This window comes from Centrocercus urophasianus, unplaced genomic scaffold (assembly GCF_019232065.1).
Source record: "Centrocercus urophasianus isolate 14NV4802_14NV808 unplaced genomic scaffold, USGS_Curo_1.0 seq_18, whole genome shotgun sequence".
Lineage (NCBI taxonomy): Eukaryota > Metazoa > Chordata > Aves > Galliformes > Phasianidae > Centrocercus > Centrocercus urophasianus.
In genome coordinates, this window is record NW_024884733.1 from 5628173 (window position 1) to 5636027 (window position 7855).

General features: G+C 46.9%; 2 long non-coding RNA genes across 7 annotated transcripts in view; one reads left to right on the forward strand and one right to left on the reverse strand.

The window, feature by feature from the left end:
• Positions 1–2182: 2182 nt before the first annotated feature.
• LOC122160894 lies at positions 2183–7849 on the reverse strand. 3 transcript variants are annotated; one of them, XR_006168980.1, is made up of 4 exons: positions 7009–7849; positions 4323–5905; positions 3988–4138; positions 2183–3353 (listed from the first exon to the last, which is right to left on the reverse strand). It is a non-coding gene; the product is annotated as an uncharacterized LOC122160894 (long non-coding RNA). The 3 variants fall into 3 exon arrangements; XR_006168978.1 differs by having other exon boundaries at positions 3988–5905; XR_006168979.1 differs by lacking the exon at positions 2183–3353 and having other exon boundaries at positions 3917–5905.
• Positions 3286–7855, forward strand: part of LOC122160895 — a 7813-nt gene continuing 3243 nt past the window's right edge. The window contains exons 1-3 of one of the 4 annotated variants that reach the window (XR_006168981.1): positions 3286–3342; positions 5285–5615; positions 6818–6994. This is a non-coding gene — a long non-coding RNA (uncharacterized LOC122160895). Of the gene's footprint in view, positions 3343–3938; positions 3984–4049; positions 4626–5284; positions 5616–6817; positions 6995–7855 lie in introns of those variants that run through there. The other 3 variants (XR_006168984.1, XR_006168983.1, XR_006168982.1) reach the window with 3 other exon arrangements.

The window sequence follows — 7855 nt, forward strand, 5'->3', positions numbered from 1 at the left end:
GACGCCAGCAATGCTGCACTCTGACACAGGAGCAGCAAAATACTGGGTTTGGCCTCCTGGGCTCACTTTGATGTGCTGTGGTGCTGCCCCAGCTCACACTATTCCCCAGAGCAGACCCTCCCCTTTCTCAGTAGCCATGAGAAACGTCCTCCTTGCGGTGTTTCCAGAAGGAAAAAATGTCCTTGGCTGCTGTAAATAGCGCAAGGAAAGGATTTCTCATGGTCTGTCGAGGACCAGCATTTCTGCTGCTCTAGCCTCACAAGCTCACAGGGCAGATGTCAGTGGAGAGCCCTCCTCCATGGCCAGGCAATTCCCATGCTGCTGACCTCGTGAAGGCTTTGGGGTCTCCCAGGAGCCCCAGTGACTGAAGTGCTGGAAGAATCCAGAAGATGAAAGGGAACGCGGATGTGCCCACTTTGCATGTGGCCAAAGGAAGCTTGGATAGAGAGGTTCATTGACCTCAAGCTGCTGGGTAATGTGGTGCTGAACCTATGGGTGTCAGTATGGAATGCAGTGGGGTCACCACCTGTGGAGGTGTTCAGGAACAGTGGAGATGTGGCACTGAGGGATGTGGTCAGTGGGCATGATGTTGGGGGGATTGGGGTTGGCCTTGGTAATCCTAGTCCTCTTTTTAGTGCTCTTTTTCAATCTGAATGATCCTGTAACTGAAAAATGGGCAATGGGAGAAGGAGGACATTTCCTATGGAAAAAGAAGCCCTCTCCCTAGGACCTGCACTCCTGCTCCCACACCATAGTGCATCAGCCCCATTGTGCCCATGTAAGGGAGATCTGGCAAATGAAAACTTCGGTCCCATAATCAAATATTATTTCAAAACTAATGACAAACATCATCTGTTTCTGAAGCGGTCTTGTTTAAAATATTTCCCCTTCATACTCTCGAAATAGCAGTAATTGAAAACGGTTCTTTGAAACGCCAGTGCATACTTCTTTAATTATGTCTCACGCCGCCTGTTTCCAATGGAAGAGCCCTATCTGTTTGCATTTACCGGCCCTTATGAAAAACAGGCTCGGGCCCAAGTCGGCTGGAATCGAAAGGAGGAACGTTTCCCTTCGGAGGCATCATCGGAGCTAATGAACTTGAATCACGGCAGAAACATCTCCGCGAGCTCAGCCCGCCCCCGCCCCGCTGCGCTGTGCGGCTCACCCCGTACCGTCAGGGGGCGCTAAGCGTCCGCGGACCGCTGCCGGCGTTGGGGCGGAGCGGTGGATGCGGGTGGGGGATGCCGGTCCCTAAGGAACAAACCTAAGCCTAAGGAACAAACACGCCTATCGGTATGGGTGGATGTTGGGGCTTTATAGACCTCGGTTCCCCCAAGCAGCCCCACCTGGGCCCGTATCTTCGCGCTCAGGAGCTCAGAGCTGTGCAGCATCCCTTTTCTGAGCTCTGCCCATGTTGAATTGTGTGTAGGGTGTGTTCAGTTTAATGCCTTTCTTATGGCCTTAGAGTGTAGGTTTTTTGTTTTTTTTTTTTCTCTGTGCAGGTAGGATGCTTCCAAGAGCCTCTTCCTCAAGCCTCAAAGCTGGAGTACTGCTGAATTTAGGCTAGCTGGCACCGTACTGGATCCTGCCAAGCCTGAATGCTCACAGACCCATAAAGAGCTGCATGAAGCTGCAAAACAGTTCTGCACTACTTGGATTCCAGAGACCAGCGGAGAGTAAAAAATTCAGCAAGCTAACAGATATTTTAATCCGAATGCCCATTGTCCTGGAGGAGAGGCAAACTGCACAGGGGAGCTCTGAGCAGACACCAGGGCCAATGCCCCATAAAGGATTTACATGGCTAGGAGATTACAAATGGTCAGAGCCCAAGGACAAGCTGTGGGCTCCAGGATCATAGAACTGTTTGAGTTGGAAGAAGACCTTAAAAGCCATCTGGTTCAACTTCCCTGCAGTGAACAGGGATACCTACAGCTCCATTGTGTGCTCAGAGCCCCATCCAGGCTGACCTTGGCTGTCTGCCGTGACGGGGCACCCACCAGTCAACAAAAATGGAGAAAATGCTGTTTGCAAAGCTCTTTGCTGGGACAGCTAAAAGCTACAGGCAAAGTGATTGCTTGCCTTGCTGTCTGGTCCACGTGCACTTGAGATTTATTGGTTGATAGCAGAAGAGCAAATGCACATCTAGTTTCAGATTCTGTGCAAATGAGTTGTAATTGTGGTTAATGGTTGTACTGAAGTGCATATTTTTTAACCAATATGACAGCAATAAAAATATGATTTAGTAATATCACTACAGCACAAAGGGAGATCAGTCTGAGCTATCTGCAGCTCAGGGTGGGCTCACTGGGATTGCCCATTGATCTGTGCACAGGGAGTGCTTGAGGCATGCAATTGGCACACAGAGGAGTGTGGGTCTTAAAGAAGAAGGGGCTGTGTGACTTATTCTGCTGCTCAAAGCCATTCATTGTGCACAATGAGGAGTTGGGTGGTTTCACTTCTAAACCAGTCTGATCTCCAGCACTGCCCAGGAGCGGAGCATGGGAAACATATATGGGTTGCCTGTAAAGTGAACAGGATGAAGAACACAAGCATAAGGGTGTTCTAGCAGTAGCTGTGTTAATCCTGAATACGTGATATGAGGAAGTTGTAAAAGGTGATATCTCCCACAGATATATGGCAGGTAATCAAATACAGTGTGAAGAAAGCAATCTGCAGGGCAAACAAAACCAGGCCAGAAGTTCGGGCTGAGGCAGCTCCTCCAGGCTGGCCCTGTGGAACAGCGGTGGTTCAGCATCCCAAAAGAGCAGAGCCAGTTGCTATGTGAGAATGGATGTAAAAACCAGGGTGCAAGTTGGGCTTCTTCAGCTCTCACTGAGGCTGGTGCCTCATGAATTACCATGTCATCACAAATCTATGCACAAGGAGGAGAAGCCAGGAAAAATCACCCACTCAGTGCTGTGTGTATGGGCTGCTGCACCCAGAGATCATCCCCAGGGCCAGTGTTGTCTTTCAGGGCGTAGAGAGAGACATTGTCTTCTATGGCTGGGTTTCTTGTAACTGGCAATTAGCAATCCTAAAACCATAATGAGGCAATTTGATTCCTTGCTGCTGGGGAGCAGCTGCGATCCACAAAGAGAAAAGGGGTCTTGTGCAATGCCCTTGGACAGCCAAGCATTGAGGGTATGAGCAAATGTCCTGCTTTGCTTTGGGGAAAGCAGCTGGAAGTGTCCAGCTTGCAAGAGCCCCTCTCCTGTTGGCACCACCTCATCCTGTTGGCTCTACTTATCTGTGCTGCTGGGGCAGGTGGGGTGAGGGTAAGGTATAGGAGTTAGTTGCTGCCATCCTGCTCCAGACTGGCTGAACCAGGTGCCTTCTGTACAGGTATGCCTCTCCTGAGGACAAAAGGGATGTGGTTAATTAGCAGGAATTATTCAGTGGTTAAATCCACAAAAGCTGTTTCAGGCAGGCTTGGTGACAAAGTGTTTTTTGCTGAGATTTGACCTGTGGTGTCTGGTTCTGTGCATGAGGACTGGGTTTGTTCCTCCTTGGCCACAGTAGTCTGTAAAAAGTGAAGCTGGAGGCGGACATTTAGGATGAATCATAGAATGGCTTGGGTTGGAAGGGGCATCAAAGATCACCCAGTTCCAACCCCCTGCCATGGGCTGGATGCCCCCCACCAAATCAGACTGTCTGGACCCCCATTGAGTGATGGGGCTCTGGCCTTGACACCTCCAGGGATGGGGCAGCTACCACTTCTCTTCCCATACATGGAACAAACCAAATGGGTTGCCCAAAACCAGGCTGCCTCTGGCCTTAGCAGCTGTTATAAAGGCGGCAGCAGTCCCCTTTGTGGCACTGACAGAAGCAGGGTTTTACTCATGCAATAACAAAGGCACGTCCCTGAGTCCTCCGCTCCTCCTCCCAGGTTGTGTAAGAATTAAACACAGAAGCCAGGTAAACATTGGAACCCATTTTTGCCAGGTGGTTGCTCAAGAAAAGAACAATCTCATACGAAGAGCCAGGTACCTTTGGACATTCATCCTGCAGCTCTGAGCTGGGCAGCCTCTGACAGCTTCAGTGGTGATGAGAGTTGGGTGCGAGAGACGATGGAGTGGATAAGGTTTCACCTGAGGGTCTCAGCCATTCCTCAGTGCTCTGAGGATCCTGCCTACATCCCCTGGAAAATAACATGTGGGCAGGAGATAAAGTTAAGAAGAACAGAGAATCTGCTAATGGGTAGTTACTGGTGAAGACAAGGAGGTGGTCTGCAGGGCATCCAGCTCCAATGCTGGGTGGTGGTGTGGGGGTTAGAGGAGAGCTTTTACCATGGAGGATTGTATTTGAAACTGATGCAGCTATACCTGGAAAAGATTTCATGGACTTCTGAGGGGCTTTGGCCCTGTCTGGAGTGCTTTGGGTTGCACTTGCAGAAGAGAAAAGGTCCTAGGGTCTTCTGAACAGGAGCTGTCCCAGGACTGAGAGGGGAAAGTTAAGAAGAGATGCCTTGGATTTCAGCTAATGGATAGAGCAAGACAAGGTCTTGCAGCCGGAAGGATTTTGCTCACAAACAATAATGAAGAGGAGGGATGCGGAGAAGGAAATGAAAAATGTGTCATTAACCATTCCTCCAAAAACAAGAGGGATGCAATTAGTGCAAATGGGAGGTGGGTGCTGCCCATTGCCTCCCGCCTCAATGCGATGCCAGCTGCCTATTTATTGTCCCCACACGCAGGACTGCTGGGATGTTTCCCATTTGGCACTTCAAAGACAGGCAAACAATGGGGCTGTGCTTCAAAGAGTGAGGGCTGAGGGACGAGAGGGGCCCTGCAAGGCAGGCGCAGTGCCTCTGGAAGCTTTGCTCCTCTCTTGCTGCCAGCAGCACTAGGAACCCATCCATAGCTTTGTGGTTTCAATGGGTTTTGTGCTTCCCAGCAGCTCCCCAATGGGCATAGAGCATCCTTTCGGACCTGCCCATCTGCTGATGTTCATCCTTCAGCTTTTACACCTCAGCTGCAGCACAGTGCCTGCTCAAGTCCTCTTCCAGCCTAAGCTGCACACTGTTAATTGAGCTGGAAACGTAGGTTTCTGTGAGATCACTTTTTTCCCATCTGCTGTTGCTCTTCTGGAGGTTGAGAGCTCCTCTCTGCTTCTTCTTTCCTGTAATGCCTGTTAAAAAATCAAATAGGAGTCTGCAGATGCTGGGCAGATCTACCTTTGGTGCCATTAGAAAAGTTAAGATTTTTGTTATGTTTTTACAGACTTCTGCGCACCTTAACTTCTCTCTCTTCTTCTGCCTACCCATATCTTTGTTTTCCCTTTCTAGAGAGGAAAAATGGAAGAAGATATCCAAGATCTTCATTTTTAGGACAGTGGCACTGGGGAAATGACGAGTCAAGAGGTCCTTGACCTTTTTGTTCCTGATGCTTGGCAGCTGTGTCACTGGGTAATGATTGACTCCTCCTACACTCCTGCTGCCCTCTCTCTGCTGTCCTCATGCCAGGCAGGCACTGCCATCCTCTCTTTGGTTCCAAGTGTCTTTTTCTAACAAATGTCTTCATTTGCAGAAATCGTCCTCCTCCAGATTATGTCCTTCTGGACTCAAAAGGAAGAGCCACATCTCTTCTGGGGGGGAATCCAAAAAGCCAGCTTGGCAGGTTGTGTGCATTAAGTCCACTTAATCATGACTCCATAACTGTCCCCTTGAAACCCAAACCAATTTGTCAGACAGTGGAAAAATTAATTATTTCTTTTTTTGGTCTGGTTAGTTAGTTGGTTGCTCAACCATTTTGCTGGCATTCTCCATTCTATTTTATTTGAAGCGGAGGCCAGGAATTGATGGATGCACTTTCAGTGAGGAAAAGATGGAGAGCACAGAGCTGGATTTGGGCTTGCAAACAAACTTCTTTATGCTTGCCTGTGTTTTGTCCTTTTGCAGAGATGTCTTCTGAAAAAAAAAGACATTTGATCCATTTATTAGAAATGAGTCAAATTTGAGGCAATGGGAAATCATAGAATCACACACCACCTCTCTGGTCTGCCTGTTGTAATGCACCATCACCCTTTCTGAGAAGTTTTTTTCTAATATTCAACCTGAACTTGAGAGGAAGAATGTCTGCAATAAGAGATCCAGATGCACTGAATTAATCATTCAACTATGGGAAAAAAATTTAAACCAGAGAGCTGAGGACTTCTCTCATAACCCAGATCTTTGGTCACAGTGCAGTTTCTACCTATCTATATAAAACCTGAAGGATCAACTGAAGGTCAATTTTTCTCCTGCTGTCCTCAGTGGGCAGGAGATCAATGCAGGGAATGAGCAGAGTTGTGCTCAGTGTAGACAATCAGTTACTTCAATAACACAACCACAACATTCCTTCCATGTTTCTAGGTTTTGGGATACAGGATGCTGTAGGGACAGCATGCTTAGCTGTTGATAAATTCTCCAGAGCTGGTTTGAGTGGCTGATGCACTTGCACAGAGATATAAAATTGCCTGGGATCAAATCCTTTATGTGTCTCAGCACACACATCCAAATTTGAGAGACTTAGCAGAGCATACCAGAGTTCTTATACATGACACTCAAGGCAGTGAAATCAGCCAGCCTTGCTTATTAACTACAGTAAGGACTTTAGTTTACTAGGCCAGTTCTTAGTGCTTTGTGAAACTCCTGTTTTGGGGATACAGTGATTACAAGGCAGTGGAAGGCTGTGATTCAGGTTTGAACACTGGTGTCTTTTGGGGATAGACACAAAGATAGTAGGAGGCTATTTTGGTAACTCTCTTCCTAAGAATTATTTTAGTACAGTTTTGGCTGTTTTTATTACTGTGGTTAAATGTACTTACTTTTCTTCTTTAGAAATATGTGATGTCAGGCATCTGGAAAATGGTATTACCCAAAATAATTGGAAAAGCTATTATAAAGGTGAAAGAGCTAAATATTTCTGCAATACAAATTATCGTACTGACAATGAGGATGGTGAAATTATGTGCACAAAGAGTGGCTGGTCACCTACTCCAAGATGTATCCATAAAGGTGAGTGTGCTTACTTTACTTTTGTCCACATCCTGGAATGAGCCATCCTTTTCATTTTTTGGTGAGCTTGCGTTGCTGTCTTGATGGATCTGAGACTCTCGTGCGTTATTTTTTTTGTAATTGATCCAGTGGTGCCGTATTGCAGCTGATGGATAGGAACAGCTAACGTGTTTATATGGCATTGGTGTATTGCTTGTTGGAGAGGGGTTTACTGCCCTACTTGACAGAGCTTTGTAGAAGATACGCAGATTTTTCTTGAAGTTCACTTTCCTAAGAATTTTTTGAAAGGCAGTGTGTGCAGCACAAGCAGCTCGGTGCAGCAAGGGATGATTCTTTGACCTTGAAATGCCTTCAACACAGAGATTTTTCTTTAACTTCACCTAATTAATTCAGCCAAGCTCATGAAAATGAACCAAAGCAATACACTGCATTTGTGTACTGTTCATGGAGTCTGTCTGTCTCGGTATTCACGTGGGATATAAACATGAGTTGAATTCTAAGAAAATAAAGCAAGTGAGTAGTACCTGATTTTCCTGTTGTTGCTTTTGCTGATAAGGGAAATTACAGGACAGCTAAAGCCTTGCTTTAGTCACTCCATTACCAAATAATTGGACATAATTTCTTGGAATAAGATCTCAAGAGAACAAAGGCCTGCTGACTGCCTTTGCACACACAGATCTTTAGTCGCAGGAACTTGGAGAAAAAGGAATCTTTCAGCTGAAGACTGGGATGAATCAATGCTGAAGGTCCACTAGAACAGTAGGGCTCTGGTGTAGGGTGCAAGTACCACTGTGCAAGATAAATCCATTGAGAGTAGCAAGAAACTATTAAAGCTTCTGTTAGAAAAGGGAAGGGAAGGGA